The 16,724-nt window shown below is 40.2% G+C and overlaps 1 protein-coding gene across 2 annotated transcripts in view; it reads right to left on the reverse strand.

Moving 5' to 3' along the window:
- The window catches only part of atxn1a (ataxin 1a), a 100,517-nt gene that overhangs the window by 53,873 nt on the left and 29,920 nt on the right, over nucleotides 1-16,724 (reverse strand). The gene's annotated exons all lie outside the window — the stretch shown is intronic.

The following is a 16,724-nucleotide window of genomic DNA, read 5'->3' on the forward strand; positions in this document are numbered from 1 at the left end:
AGACAAAGCATCTGATCAAGCACTTTCTTGCAAACACTTAATAGTTCTCCACCATGGTCACATTTCGATTGATACTCTAAAAGTACTGAGCTTTGATATTCAGTCATACAGTAGAAGTCACACGACCACTGCATATATTAATATATCAATGACATGACAGTAAGTGCATTGGTGTCTTGAGCTGAGGACGAGGTCTTTCAGCCTATTCATAACAGGCAGACCAGGTTTATAGCTCGTAATTTGCGAGTGGCAATCATTTGCAAAACGTGTACAAAAAGTGTTTGCAAGAAAGCTTTTGCAAACAGGCCCAAGGATTACTGAATTAACTGAGCTAATGGCAGCTTACACATGGTCAGTTAATGACCATGGAAAAGTAAACTCTTGGTAACACCCAGGCCCTAGCAGAGCACACAGGAAGACCACCGCCGTTGTTACGTCATATTTCATCCTCACTTCTTCCCCTTTCACCTTAACCCCAAACAGGAATTAGTCCCTGGGGCCTGTATAATGAGGCCTGTCCTGTACGTGTGTGTGTGTGTGTGTGTGTGTGTGTGTGTGTGTGTGTGTGTTTGAGAATGTATACGCACACATGTATGTGTACGAGGTTTACATGCCTTTCGATCCGTCTCTCATTTAAGACTTCTGTGCAGAAACACACACAGACATACACACACACACAGGTCCGGAGAGGTTATGGGAAAGAGTCTTTGGCTGCAATTCTAGGAGGGAGGGAGTGAAAGAGCGAGAGAAGAAAACAAGAGAAAGCAGAAGGCAAACAGGCTGTAAAACATCTATACGTGTACATAAGCTGAAAACATACCATTCATTTTTTTATATTTGATGAAAGGCACATTCTGTTTTTGTCACACAGTTAAAAATCAGGCTCCTCTGGATTAGATTTGACTAAAGCTGAATTTGAATGTAGAGCTGGAACCAATGGAAAAATACCAGGGAGGTGCCTCATAAATAACGGGACCAATGACAGCTCATATCAATATTGAATAGCAGAGAGGACAGAGGAAGCAGAAGAGACATGCGGGGAGAGCTGGAGTGAGATAAGAAAAAATGCCTCCATACCAGCAATGCAAAGACACACACAAGATTCCTGTTGATGGTCCTGTTTTTTTTTTTATTTTAATGATACAAATCTTTACGGTATATGGCCTCAAAGGTAGATTTTTAGTGTTCTACATGATGGTATGACTGCAACTAACGATTATTTCCTTTTTCAATTAACCTGTCGATTACATTTTCAATTAATCAATTAAATGTTTGGTCTATTAAGTGTAAGAAATATTGAAAAATGGCCATTACAATTTTTCCAAAGCAAAATTGATGTTTTCCAAATGACTTATTTTGTGCTAAAACAGTCAAAGATATTGCATTTCCTATCATATAAGATAAGGAAAAGTGTATCTTCATATGTAACAAACTGAAATTAGTCTTTTTTTTGGTGTGTGGATTTTATGACTAGAGAGAAAGAAAACAATCTTCAAAATGTAATCATGTGAGTGCAAACCCTCCTTTGCATCTAACCTGGCTGTCATCTCTGTCTTTTTCTTTAAAATAAAAATCTATTAAAAAATCTGCAAAGAAACACAACTGCTGCTATTCGACATGCTCAACACAGCATGCATTCCCTTTAGAGTGCCCTGGTTAACAATGCACCATTCATAATCCCCTGTCACTAAAACAGGATGGAGACCTGTCTTACTGCAAACACTGAGCCACAATATACATCTACCCCCTTTCAATATTTGAAATGAAACTAAATCTATACAAACAAAAAGCACAACTGCTGGCCAGCCCACCTTCTCACAGCTATCCTCTATCCGGGACATTTATCCGGAGGTCTGTGTGACAGGCAGGGAGAGACAGCAGAGGGCACAGCCGCTGTCAGTGATAAGCCCTGGGTGATAAACGACAGAGGTGAGGGAAGAATATATGTAAAAGTATTTTCCCACTGGTTCCTACATGTCTGTGACTGAGGATCAGTCATTACCAGTGGGTGGTATATGGTGTAGTAATCTGACCTGTGTTAAGACTCTTTGGGATGATGTTGGGAGGTAGACTGCATGTGTGTTTTACCATCATCTCTTTCTCACCCTGTCTGTATTTGATACGGTGTCAAAGAAACCAGATACTTGCACATATTGTGGAATTTGTTCTGTATGTCTGAATGATAAATGGTGCTAATAACAGTAAAAAAATTTATCTAAAAAATACCAAAGGTTAAATCAGAACCTGCTTGGACTATGTTTTATAAGCCACAGTTGTCTAAAAATGTTAGGCAATTTAGTTAGTTTGTTCTTATTTAACTAATTAAGGGAAGTGTTAACATACTATGGAATTGTGAAATTATGTTGTCAATTGCTGTTTTCAAGGTCAAGAATGAATTTCACTCTCAATTTTTAAGCCAACATGGATGAGATGGAGATTTCAACATCAATAATTCCACAAAGTGTTGGCAACTGTTTAAGTGAATTTTTATTTTATAGAAAAAGCAAAAAGAAAGTTCCCTTTTTGACAAGCAAACATGACAGTTTATCGTAGTAGGAAAAAAAATAAAAGATATAAGTACCTAATAAAATGTGGCATATTACTGTAAAGGTGCTCTTTTCTTATTAAATAATGCTGATAGCCAAAACTGTGTTGCATTAATGGGAGAGGCCAGTATACTGTAACTAAATATAAAGTCTTTTTCCAATCTCTGTGTGTCCTTCTGTATTTGCTTTTGCAAAACTGCTAGTGAGGGGAGTTGGGACGACGCACAACAGTAAATAATGACTGTCTCAATGCACAGGAGATTTTAGACACAGCAATAGCAGGCTGTAATATGGGCCAAATCTTTCCCCAAGGACAACACTGGATTAACCAGTCAACATCACTCAAATCTCACACACACACACACACAGACACACACACACACACACACACACTGAACTACTTGTTCACAAATCAATCTAACTGCTTATCTAATAGAGGAGAATAATAAAAGAAAAAATAGAAGGAAGGAAAGGGGAAGAAACAGAGGGTGTGAGAAAGGAATGGAGAGAAAGAAAATTCAAATTTTTAAGATCTAAAGAGGGAGCGAAGAGAGGGAGATGGAGAGGAAGCTGAGAAAGAGGAAAGGCGTTTCAATAATTCACAAACTTCACTTAGAATAGAATCTGTGCCAAAACTGGACCTGTGTGTCCTCCACATGTGACACGTCATCATCACTCATAAACTCAGGGTGTTTTCTGTGTATGTGTGCAAGAGCTTGCAAAAGGATGTAGTGTGTGATTGTGTGTGCACGGGTGTTTGAGTGCAGCTCTAGCGACTAGCAGACTTCTATTAAAAGGAGTAATGTAGATTCATTAGTACAGCTGGTGATTTAACAGGAGAGGGGAAAGGGCTGAGACAGACTGCATTACATATATATACACACTATATATATATATATATTTCTTTAAGTCAAGTGTACAGGGTCTGGTTTGTTTAGCACCTGAGTGGGACAAACAAAAAACATAGCAGCCTCAAATCTACTAAAAATACCTAAAAATACTTTCATCCATAAAGCTGGCAACCCCATGGCTCCTAAGTGTTTGCACTTGTGCGTGTGCGTGTATGTGTGTAGCAACAGAAGTCAATAGTCCTGAACGTAGAAACAGACAGATATTTTCCTATGAGTTGGGCAGACAGCATATGGCCCTCTGCATGTGTGTTTGTTTGACTTCCTGTTGCATTAGAGAGCCATGTCTGATGGTTTCTTCATGGATTCCTGTGTGATGGGATGATTTGCATGCACTGTCCGGTGCTAAACACTTTCCAGGAATTGTGCAGTTTCTCTCCAATTTGAAACAAAGATAGAACAGTGGAAGGGAAACCAACGCTGTTCCCTGAAAGCAATTACTTGAAATGTCAACCAGCTGAGGATAACAAGCACAAAATCGTACTAATTTGTGGGTAAAAAAATATTCATCCTATATATAAAAGAAATTCAGCTGATCAAATAGACCAGATGGAAAGACAAGAGAGTGAGCGCAAGAGAGAGCAAGTCACTAAAGGTATACATGAGGAGGAGTGCGTGTGTGTGTGTGTGTGTGTGTGTGTGTGTGTGTGTGTGTGTGTGTGTGTGTGTGTGTCTTCTGCTGTCATTCACGGTGACCTGCAGCAGCGTCTCGGTTATGTAATCCTTGCTGTCAAACCTCCTCACCTCACACCTCCACACACGCACGCACACACACATATATACACACACACACACACACACTGATTGCGCCTTCAAACAGCTCAGAGGTTATTCTCGAGGCGTGGTGAGAACACGCTGCATGGTATCTCTGCACAAACAAGACAGGAGCGTTCCTCCCTCCTGCAGCACGTACACAACTAACTAGTGTAATTAATGGTTCAAGTCTGAGGTCTGCTAACATCATTTATACTAATGCTTCCATTATTTTAGGGAAGACAACCTATCAAAAACCATTTACATATAGGTCTTCTCAGACGAATGTGCAGTACAGACACAGAGTCATTATTAGGGTGTTTCACTTTTCACAGTAAGACGACCCATCTTCATATTCATGGCATTCTGATTAAGACATGCTTTTGATTCACTGTCCTTTTATTATTTTTTATGGTTGCAAACTCTTTATTCTTTGTGATTGTGACATTAAGGCAAATATATCCTACACATAGCGAGGGAGCTGTGTATGTTAATGGAACCTCTCACCCACCAGTCAACACAGCCTGCAGTTGTGTACAGCGGCAGGCTCACACCATTGTACTGCTCTGTGATGTGTACAGCACGTTCCCTATCTAAGGCTATCACAATACTGTATGAAGTCCCACCAGAGTGTAGTACCACACACAGCACTGAACTATTGCTGCTGATAGGGGCCGTGTTATATGAATGCATTCATGAAAGGTCTGGGGATTTTATTCACAGGAGAGATGATAAAAAATATGTAAAGGACTGGAACGATTTATTTTCAGCTACTGATGCTACATGTAGAATTTCTTCAGAGGCCAAATCATTTGTTCTAGCAATAGTTAGATACTGTGCACTTTCACATGGGCTGATATGTAATGGATCTGGTCTAGAGCTCAAACGATTAGTCTATGATTTGATCGCCACAACAATACTTTGTTTTTGGTAATTGAATAACCATGTTGAGTCACTTTTTAAGAAAGAAATGTTTGCTGGTTTTAACTTCCCAGGATGTGCTGTGCATCTTTGTCCTACATGACAGTATACTTAATATGTTTGGCTTTTGGACTGTTAGACAAAAATATGAAGACGTCCTTTTGAGGTCTAGGAAACTGTGATCAGCATTTTCTTCTACTGTTTTCTTACATTTTATTTAAAAAAAAGTATTAATTGTTTATTTGAAAAAATCATCTGCAAATTAAACGATAATGAAAATAATTCTTAGAGAAATCTTCGAGAAAGCAACAGAGGTAGAGTACTTTAAAAAGTAGCGGAGTGTTTTAAGTGTTGAATCATGTTGGCTGGCTATCACTCTGGATGATTCCATTAAAATCCCTCAACCGAAGCCCATCTGCCATTGTTATACCATTCAGGAAGCCACTGGGTGCTACCTTAGTCCAAAGTTCACTCCTTTTCCCCAAGCAAAGGAAAACTAGTTTGGCTCAATGGGCTATTAGCCCACACCTCTTCATACATTAAAGGGTTGAGTACAGGAGCATGAGTGGAGAGTATATAGGGATACTCCTAAGTGGCCATCCATCAGCACTGCCGTACAGACTGCGCCGATAATTTTGTGATGGCAGGAAGGCATATAGCACTATACAGTACAAGAATAATGTTGTGGTATTTTGAGACACCCAACCAGAATCCCACAGCAAAACCTTCATTTACAGATAAAGGATTTTGCTCTTCAAAAAAATAACCAGACTTATCCTGCTGCTACCGTAGATCTAAAAATTTTCAAAGAATAATATACTGTGTAATAAATTGCTGATAAAACAAATACATTTCTGAGTACCACAGACACAATACACATTTCTAATATGTTTGTGTGTGTATAACTGTAAGACTGGGTAGCTGCATCACTAGCTGGCACACAGAGAGTGGGAGGCATTGATTGGAGCAAACTGCTAAGGTATCATCAGATCACGAGCATAAATGTGCCAACACATTTGCCACCTAAGAAAATGAAATTGACATTAATAATATTAAAAAAGCAGAGGCTTCTAATGTCACAGTGCTGCTAACTATGAAAGAGAGGGGAAGACAGTAGATTGTTGCAAAGTCAAAAGCAGAAATAAGGACAACACGGCAGGATGAAAGGGGGCAAAATGAAGGGAAAGTTGACAAAGAGGTGAACAAGAGAAGAAGATAAGAGGCAACAAGGCACAGAGCCAAAGTAGCACACAGAGAGACAGTGAGATATATAGAGCAACCGGTAGGTAGGAGAAGGTGGGTGGTCAGAGAGGTGGCACTTTATCATACAGCCTAGTTCTAAAAGCAATAAGCTTTCTATAGGTCAAAGCATAAGGACTTCCCAGGCCCCACAAAGGCCATTCCCATTCATCTCAATAAAATCAGAAGTTGCTGAACTGAGCTCAACTGCGCCTGGAGGAAAAATGTTTGTCATCATGGACTCCTGACTATTTTACAACATCAAGACATATGATCCATAAACAATGTCTGATAATACGTACCACTTCTCTTTGTTGCTTTTGAGGTGAGGTTTCCTTCTTTTCATTTTATCATTGTACTGTATATTTTAAAATAAAATAAAAACTTCTTGAAAAACTTCTTGATACAAAATAAATAAATACATTTTAAAGTCCAAAGTAAAACCCATTTTCAAGGGCATTTCATATAACCATTTCAGCCAAACAATACTCTAAAGGTGTGTAATGTATTCAGACGTTCCATGCATACTAGCCTTGAAAAATATCATAATCAAACGGCGTCAGATACAGATGACATTCATGCCAAGGAAGTATAATAAGTATAAGGTACCTCGACTGACAGGGAAACCTGTAAATTATCTCATTTGCATGACTTCTTGGTGCTGTCTGCAGGTAATTATCATCCTCGAATGTGATCACTCCCACCAGTTGCCACCCACCAGTCCCCTTCAGATCTCCCCTACTTTCTCTTCTGGGTTGTCTCTCTCAGTGCACTTATACTGGAGGTGTGATTGTATTAAGCCGCGGAGAGCGAGGGCATCCCCAGGGCCGCGCTAATGTACAGAACAGAATGTACAGAGTAATGACTGTGAAGGAGAGAAAGAGAAAGGTTGGAGTGGGGAGCATCCATTACTATAATCATTTTACCTCACTATGGAAAGGTGGCTTTGACAGCAGCTGCCGTGAAAGGAAGAAGACCATAGAAGATAGAGAGAGAGAGAGAGAGAGAGGAAGAGAGATGAGTGGAGGAAAAAGCCTCACATGGCTGTTGGTAAATCTAAAGCGCAACTTCATTTTTCAACCTTTATTGCTTTCTCACACGAGCACCCAGAGAATCCGCACAATAAACAAAGCCATTGCAGTGGTATATTAGTGTCCCCGTAGTGCGTTTGTAATATCCTTGAGGTTTCCTGAGATGTGCATTTTAGATGATAGCAATTAACAACAGTCAAGGCTCGACAGCAATCACAGCTTTTAACATTAGTCACTTTTCACGTTAAAAAGCCCAAACCATACATCAAAAGTGCTAATTTCACGACCTGCTTACAACCAATTGATATATTCCTATTATGAATACAATAAAACCCAAACAAATGGCGCACAAAAGCAATAAGTTGCTCCATGCAAACAATGAGGGTTATCTTTCAAAGCAGGGGCGGAGGACAGGGAATACCCTGAAGGAATAACATCTAATGCAATCAGATCGCTCTGGCCAATTAGTTGGCGCTAGCCTAGCCAGAGATGATGTCAGTCATCATTACTCATTGCTTAATGCTATTAAGCAGAAGGGAATCAAGAGCAAACAAAGAAAGGAGCAACAAAAGTGGGTCGGAGTTAGGAAGGACAGTGGATTTATCATGGCAAAAGCAGACAAGCACGCTTATGTAAATAATGGCACCCACAGAGCAGAATTACACACACACACACACACACACACACACACACACACACACAGATTTCTAAAACATACACTTTATCTAGCTCTTAAATAGGAATTTAAGAGGAAATGCTTAGATCCATTAGGTCACTGTCACAAAGATTCTGTACACACACACACACACACACACACACACACACACACACACACACACACAAAACACGCTTTTTGTTCCCAAACACACAGAATGTTCCAGCACATGTATGGCTCATTAGCAATGACCTGCGGCAACATGTTTTTCCATGCTGCTGGCCAAATTCCAATCAATACCCCACAGCTCCACATGACATTTCACATTTCCCTTACATCTGCATTCAGCATGTTGTGGTACAGAAACCACTGAAGGCTGTGTATCTAACAAACAGACGCCCACACCACTTTACAGTATACACGCACGCAGATGCAGACATGATAGATGAAGGCACATAACGCTGTATTACTGTAACACTACAAACATACTAACAGTCATTCACAGAATCACAAATACACACTCGCAAAAAAAAGACACACAATACACACAGTGATGTTTATCGGGACGTAATGAAACAGTGGTTGAGCCAAGCAGACATGCACACACTGATTAGCTCCTATGGGGGAAGCCATTGGACCCCCTGTATGATAATTAGATCTGACTTCAACATCCTTTGTAAACACACGGTGGCTGTATGAAACATAAAGGAGCTGCTGCTGACGTTTCCTGTAGAAGAGTTATTCTACTTATATAGATTTCAATTTTGTGTTTCTCAGAACAGAGATTTCCTGAAATTCCCTTTTATGATTGTATCCACCGTGCAAAAAGAATGCTGTTTTTATCAATACGATGACATAACTGCATTGTCGGGTGGTAGAGAAAGACAGAAGATGTATTGTGCTGTTGTGCTGCAGAGCATTGCAACATGGCAAAAAGGTTTATACTACAGTTTCTCTCAAGTTTTGTGTCTGGACCACATATGAGGTTGCTTGGATCGTAAGTGATTTCAATGGTACTGTAATATGTTAGATTTTTTGGACTTTTAATTGAATCCAATATAAATAAATATATGCTATGTCTTCCATAATTATAAAATAGTATGCACATGCACAACAAGACGTCTAAATGCAAGCATCATGATAGTTTTGTCACCTAAAAAAATCCAATGTATTGTAGCTCTGTTTTGCTCTTTCTCTCCCTGTGTCAGTTACATGAAATCCCACTTAAATCTTTTTAAAGACTTTCTAGTGTCACTATAGTTTACAACTATGGTCTACAGTGTTTCCCACAGATTAGGAAGCAATGTGTGGCGCGGGGGGGGGGTATCAAAAACTGAGGAGGACATGTAGTTGGATGCTGTCATTTCTCTCCCTCACCCTGTCTTTCACTGGTTGAAGCCTGAAAATATTCTAAACAAATTAATAACATAACTAATTCCACTGGTCGGACTCTTGAGCTCTGTTTCAGACTGATACCTCCGTTTCAGGCTGGTCCTCATCCTCAACACGGGCCTTTTTCAGTCGCGGAAAATACTTTTCAATACTCATCTGGATTGAAGAAGCAAACATTCAGTGTAAGAGTAAAAAATGACATAACATTATTTATAATACGTTTATTTGATTCACAGCTGCTATATAGTGTTTTGACCTCAACAACCCAACTGCATTTTACCACAAACTTGTGACTAGTTAACTTTCTAAAGCAGGCGCAATCGCTTGTTTGCTAAGAGTCGGGTCGGTGATTGTGAATGTGTGATTGTGTAAAGGTGTTCACAAGATAGATACCAACCTTTCATGAACTTGTGAATTTCGCCAGGCGTCTTCTCTCCTCGATGGAGACAGACGCTGTATGCACGGTGGGCTCGATGGTGTTTTAAGCCTCCAACGTCGCCTTACAGGCACTAACCCTCACCGTAACCATAAACATTACCTTGCCGCGCTGCCTGAAAGGCGACGTTGGGGGGCTTAAAGGGGTGATAGAATGCAAAACCGATTTTACCCTGTCATAGTTGAATAACGACAGTTCGGTGGGTAAATAGGACATAAATAGAAGCTCAAAGTCCCATTGAACCCCTTTACTATGAAAATCTCATATTTTGAAACTGCCGCTGAAAACGGGCAAATCCCAACAAAGCTGGAAGTTGACGTCAACCTCCCAAAAACCGGAACCTTTGTCAGCCCATGGGTGTATTAAGAGAACGGTCACGCCCCAACATTTACATAGGCTACACAACTGACCTGAGATCAGGTAGTCTTCCGAATCTAGGTCGCGCAGATCTCTGCTATTCCATTACAAAATTCACTTCTGAAACTTTTTAATGCGAAAAATCAACTATGTAAGGCTCAAATATGGGCCGTTTTACAAAAATGGATGGCTAATTGCAAATTTTGTCGGACTGTGTGTCGGAATTCAGCTGCCGGTGCTGCCTGTGTTGCTGCCTCGCCGCCCGACCTGCCTTCCTTCACACACCCCGGCCTGCTATGAGGTACTTGGAGCTCCGTCACGACTGGCAGCCCACAGCACTCCATACCTGCGCAAAGTCACCGGTTTTTGGATAATGGACTACTAAACGCCGATGCTCTGATAGAGCTCCAGGGCCTGCAGCTCCCCTCTTCCTTCTAGCTAAATGCCCGGTGTGTGTAAGTGAGAGCACGGTCAGCGAGCTTGTTACGCCAGCAATCTGTTACCACAGGTTCCAGTTAATCTTTTAATGTGTGTAATTATAATGTGTTAAGTTATTTAAACAAACGATTGGGGAAATAAACGCCGCTTGTCCCTGAGTCTCATTGATAGAGCCTGCGGCTGGATGTAGCTCTATCAATGAGAGCTAGCTCCTTAATATTCATTAACTTGAAATCGGACACCGTTGTTAGCTTTATAAGACATTTAGGGAGATGTTGTATAAGTGGCGTGACGAAATTCAAACTGTAAATATAAACAAATTACGCTGAAAATGAACTATCCGTGATTTGTAGCTAGCTACACATAGCTAGGATTGAAGGGACAGTCATAACTAACGAAACCCCCACTGTTCACAAAAAGTCATTAACTTGAAATCGGACACCGTTGTTAGCTTTGTAAGACATTTAGGGAGATGTTGTATAAGTGGCGTGATGAAATTCAAACTGTAAATATACTTTATTTATGCCGAAAATGAAGCTAACTATCCGTGATTTGTAGCTAGCTACACATAGCTAGGATTGAAGGGACAGTCATAGATAACGAAACCCCTAATCTTCACAAAAATTCATTAACTTGAAATCGGACACCGTTGTTAGCTTTAAGACCTTTAGAGATATGTTGTATAAGTGGCGTGACGAAATTCAAACTGTAAATATAGCTACTCTAGTTATGCCGGCAGCTGACAGCCAGCCTGGAGTAACTGGAACTGTGGTAAGAAATTGCTGGTGTAACAAGCAATCTCTTACTCTCACCATATTTGGAAGAAAAGCTCTTGTTCCCAATAGAGCCATATTCACAGGGTAGTTAAGGGCCTAATAAAATAGCATTCGGGCAATTTTCAGCCCAACCAATGTTACATACCCCATTAGGAGACCTTAAGGAACAGTGTAAAATTAGTAAAAAAAATATTATTTAAATAGCGTTTAAAAAAAAAATATTAATAACGAAACCCAATGTGCGGTGGCCAGTGTTGATAGTGAGGCGCACGCCACACAACACTGGTCTACTACGCTGCCTTTTCCCATTTAAAAACAGTATTTCTAATTTTCTAAACTTCATACAAGTTTGTAAAATATCCTTATAAATGTTTTTACAAAGGACACAGGATATGTTTTGATAACAGAATGGCCGTGGTTGAAACCTTCAAATAAATCTTGTTCAAACCACCTGTAAAGAGCTTATAGTACATGCACAATAGGCCATCTCATGTCTGCTCTTCCATTAAATCTTTTCATTCATTCCTCCACCTCTCGCTTCCCCTCTTAGTAATTCAGAAAAAAAACAGCAGTCTGGATGAACTCTGCGACGCCGGGCAAGGTAATTATCTAAGCGCTTAGTGTGCAGACACAGCCACAGTATGTGTGTGTGTCGGAAAGTGTGTTTGTGGAGAGGGGTGGCAATGGAGTATAGATGCCGAGACAAAAGTGAGACTGATTGAGAGACTCGGGAAGCGGGGGGAGGTGGTAGAGGACAGAAGAAACAAGACCGAAAGAAGACAGAAATTGGGATGAATCAATGATAAAAACGTGTCTTGATTTAATGAACTGCTTCTCCTTGTCTGTGGCCAAGACCACATTAGAAGTTTCATTTTAAGTTACCACTCTTTTCTAATCTCTCTTCATTCCAATAATCTAGCCTCTTTCTTATTAACTGTCTCTTCTCTTCCTTTCTTTCTTTTCTTAACACCTCCCCTATATTCATGCATCTTACTTTCCAGCTGCCGCCCTTCTTCCCCTCCCTTCCTCCCTCCTTCCTTCCCTCTCTGTATCTTTCCCTTTCCTTCATTTTGGGGCAGCTGCTGTAGCAAGTCTCAGGTATGTGTGTGTGTGTGTGTGTGTGTGTGTGTGTGTGTGTGTGTGTGTGTGTGTGTGTGTGTGTGTTTCTCTTGCTCGCCAAACTCAATTCAATCCTACTATAAGAGCAGGGGCCCAGATCAAATGAAGCAGAGCGCAGCTATTACAAGAAAACAGAGAAGGGGAAATCCATGCTCACACAGAGAGAAAGAGCGAGAGAGAGAGAGACAGAGAGAGAGAGACATACAGAGGGACAGACAGAGAGAGAGAGAGAGAAGGGACCCTTCCATTTACTCAGGTTGCTTAACCCTCTGAAGGCAGCAATTTGCACAGAATGGTTTCTTATGTGTTCCTTATATGAATCTTATTGTATGTGAAGTTTTAATGCATTTCCTGAATGTCTGACATTTAAATCGTATTAATGCAAACATTTAGCAGGTTGCTGGATCTACATAAAATGCCTGGTGTTAGCGAGCAACTAAATTAAGTCTAATGTTAAATAACAGGGACAGGCTCAGTTTACTTTATATTGAGCATGTCCCAGGACAGATACCCACTGGCTCTGTTAGACATCTAAAGGCTCCTGTGTAGCTTTATTTTAGATACAATTGCTGGGTTAATTGGGAATTTAACATATTTGAGATTACTGTGAGCCGTTGCTGCAGTCTGCATTGAGTCTTACTATGAGAAAGCGGGTGGGAGTTCAGTTTCAAATGGACAAAATAAATCTCTAAAAATTGAATGAATTCAAATGAAGCGGTCAGATTTCACCTGCAAGACATAAATAAGTTTACTTTCTCTCCTGGCATCTAAAATACCACCACTTAGTTCTGCAATAGTGAAATTATATCCAAGCCTATTTTGCAAACAACGCTTTAAGTCTAAGAAGGCTGCAGGTTCTGTTCCTAATATCTGTGAATCCTGCACAGTAGAGTTGACCGGACTCAAAGGCACGCCTTATCTCACTCCAATTTTAATGCGGTGTGAATTTTCCCAGTCAGGAACTCCTTTTTTCGATTATTCCGACGTCACATGAATGCAGCACAAACGGCCTATATCAATGTTAATGAAAGTGAAAAATTATTTGTGATTCAGATCCTACAACAGGGGTGTCAAACTCAACTTCACTAAGGGCCACACAAATAAGAATCACATCAGGGGCCAGCCATATAGAGTTTGAGATGCTTTTATTTAATCTAAGTCAAATATATTTGACTGTATTATTGCATGACTCATATAGCTTTCTCACTTACAGTTATGTCGACATAAAGCCCTAAAAAAAAGTTCCTTAGCCATCATAGTTTTGCAAATCAAGCAAAACAATGATTACATTTTTTTACAGCAACCTGTTTCACAGCCTAAATATGAAAACTCTCTGCTTCTGTGGGAATTCCTGAATCTCAAAGTCGGCAAATCTGCCAAATTCTGCTTTGAGTGTCGCATAATTAGAGTTTGCAAAGAGTTTCCCATCTTTTTGGTTTCTGCGCACAACTAGGTGGGCCAAAATCTATTGTGAACCTAAATTGATATGTGGGCCGGATCAAAACTTGCGAGGGGCCGGATTTGGCCCGCAGGCCTTGAGTTTGACACATGTGCTCTACAAGATGTAATGGGTTGTTCCTTGGCTCAAGCTACACTCTTCCACCAAGTTCCATGAAAATCAGGCCAGTAGGCCATTACCCTGCCCTACACACAAAACTCAAATTGTCTTTTTTTAGATCAATTTAAGTCCAATTTAAGTTTAATAGCTCAGATCTGGCAAAAACAATGCCATGTATTGTTTCCCAGAGTGGATTCGACATGGACTCCAGTAAGAGTGATCGATCTTTAGCAAACAAAAGCCAACCAAAGCCACATTAGCACCTTAACTCAGAAGAGAAGAAGTGCATTATTTATGACTTTTATGACCATAAATAGTAACATAATCTTATTGTACAGTTGAACATGCAGGAAACAACATAAGGCACATGCCAACCATCTTAACGCTATTGTCAATCATGACTGGAGCTTCAACAGGCAGCTAGACAAAAATCCATCCCCTATATAGATGACTGACAGTCTGTATATGGTCGCCCCATTAACAGTCATTTTCTGACATGTGTTGATCACCACGACTTTCCACCCAGCGTCATTGTTTGAGCTTCGCGACTGTCAGCCCTCCATCTGCTCATTTCTGAGGCTTTCTGCTCAGAGAAAGGCAACTGTCAACAGCGACTTTACAAAAGAGAGCGGAAGCAGAAAGAAGCAGGGAGTGTTAACGGGTAATTTCCATTCAGCGAGAGTGATGGGTGAAGAAAGGAGGACAGGGAGTAGAGAGGGGCGAGGGAGAGAAAGAAGGACAGTATAGGTTGAATCGTGTGTGAGAAAGAAACATAAGAACACTAAAAAAAGAAAATTAACTACTTCACTTTTCATTTAAATCTCATCTTTCCTTTATACTTTCACTGAGAAGCTCTCTTTATATTTTACACCCCTCCTCTCTACTCCTACTCTGAATTGTTACAAAGTTGATTTAATAAACTAATTAGTCTGTACTTCAAAAAATATTTGTATAATTATGAAGATAAGTCCCCAAGCCAATGAAGTACCTCACAGCAGACTTGAGTCAAATATAACCGTATATTGCTGAGGGCTAATAAACATAAAACTGTTTAGTGGGTATGCTGCAGCTGGGATGAGACTCAGAAGACACTTCTCTTTGGGTTTAGTGTTGTTTTTGAACTAATTAAACTTCTGAATATCTGTAGTTTAATTGAAATTGGTACATACATCCAGCCGGTACTTTGGTTGTATTGGGTCTTGAAATACACCTTCCATAAAAAATAAAAGAAAAAAACATCTGAGACACTGAAACAGCGAGCAGCAGCAGGCAGAGGAGACAGGGTTGGTCACGGCAGAGTCTTAGGGTAGAAGAGGAGAGGAGACAAGAGGACACGAGAGGAGTAAGACACGTGTTCAATGAGACGAAAGGCAGGGATTGGCTTTCTCACAGTTCTCAGTAAGCCCTTCTATTCATTCTATTCTCCCTCATAGGAGAGAAAGGAGCTGCTACACACAGCTGGCGAGATGACGATAAAGGACGGACGGAGGAGCTCCAATAGATACAGTGGAGAGTGAGGATACAGAAAGGGGGAAAAGAGGACGGAGGGAGACAGCTCAGTTAGTGAATGGATAGAGACTAACGAACGAAGGGAGGGAGTTTGGAGGAACACTTGGGAGACATCAGCGGGAGAGTCAAGAAAGCAAAGAACACAATCAAAAGACAAAGGATATGAATGGAGGAATAGAAGGGAAGAAGGATAGGCGCTCAGACAGGCCCAGAAAAGTGTATCCTCCACGTCATTGAAAAGCGCATTAGTTCTTCTGATTGATGTATTACAACTCTAATACTGACAAAACTCTGACCAAGTAGAAAAAAATACATCACTGATTTAAGTTCTGGCACACTGTCTTTCACTAATGAACAAAGAGGTGTAAGCATGAAGTTATATGGACTGACAGGTAACTAATTCTTTGGACAGTTTTGGTGACTGCATCCTGCATCATCAGCATTATATGGAATTAAATGGGAAAATGTAATTCTGGTGACTGACAGAATGATTCTCTCATGTAGTTATCTTATCTGTTGTCACATAAAAGAGCTCACGTAAAAAAGATTTTGTCAAGAATGCAAATGGAGCTCACATGTAATGAATAATGACGAACATTTAGAAACAGGCTTAAAAAGAGGTGTCTTGTACTGTAATATGATGATACAGTAGGATTATTACTCTGTGATCGCTACATTTTACTGGCTTTTTCACCAAGAACTGCTGAAATACGATCAAACAACAAACCATGTTTAACTCCTTTTGAGTTCTGATTGATGGGAAAATCCCAGCAATCATTTGGATATGGTTTACCAGGGTTTTTTCTGCTTAGAGGAATTTTTGGCACCCCCCCTCCCCAAAGAGGTTTTAACCAGCCCCAAAGGAAAATCACCAGCACCCAAATGATAAGAATTGAGAATAGAAATAGCAATTTAAATCCTCTCCGAACGTGTTTAAGAGCAAGTTACCAAACAGCCGTTGAACAAGCAGAACATAAACTTGTATATGAGAGCTAATCCCAGTTTTATCTCCAGAGTCTGACTGTGTCGGACTCTCCCAGTGATTTATTTAAATATTAACATTATTTTGTTTAGTGTTTTGTTTAT

The sequence above is a fragment of the Perca flavescens genome, chromosome 14, assembly GCF_004354835.1.
Source record: "Perca flavescens isolate YP-PL-M2 chromosome 14, PFLA_1.0, whole genome shotgun sequence".
NCBI lineage: Eukaryota > Metazoa > Chordata > Actinopteri > Perciformes > Percidae > Perca > Perca flavescens.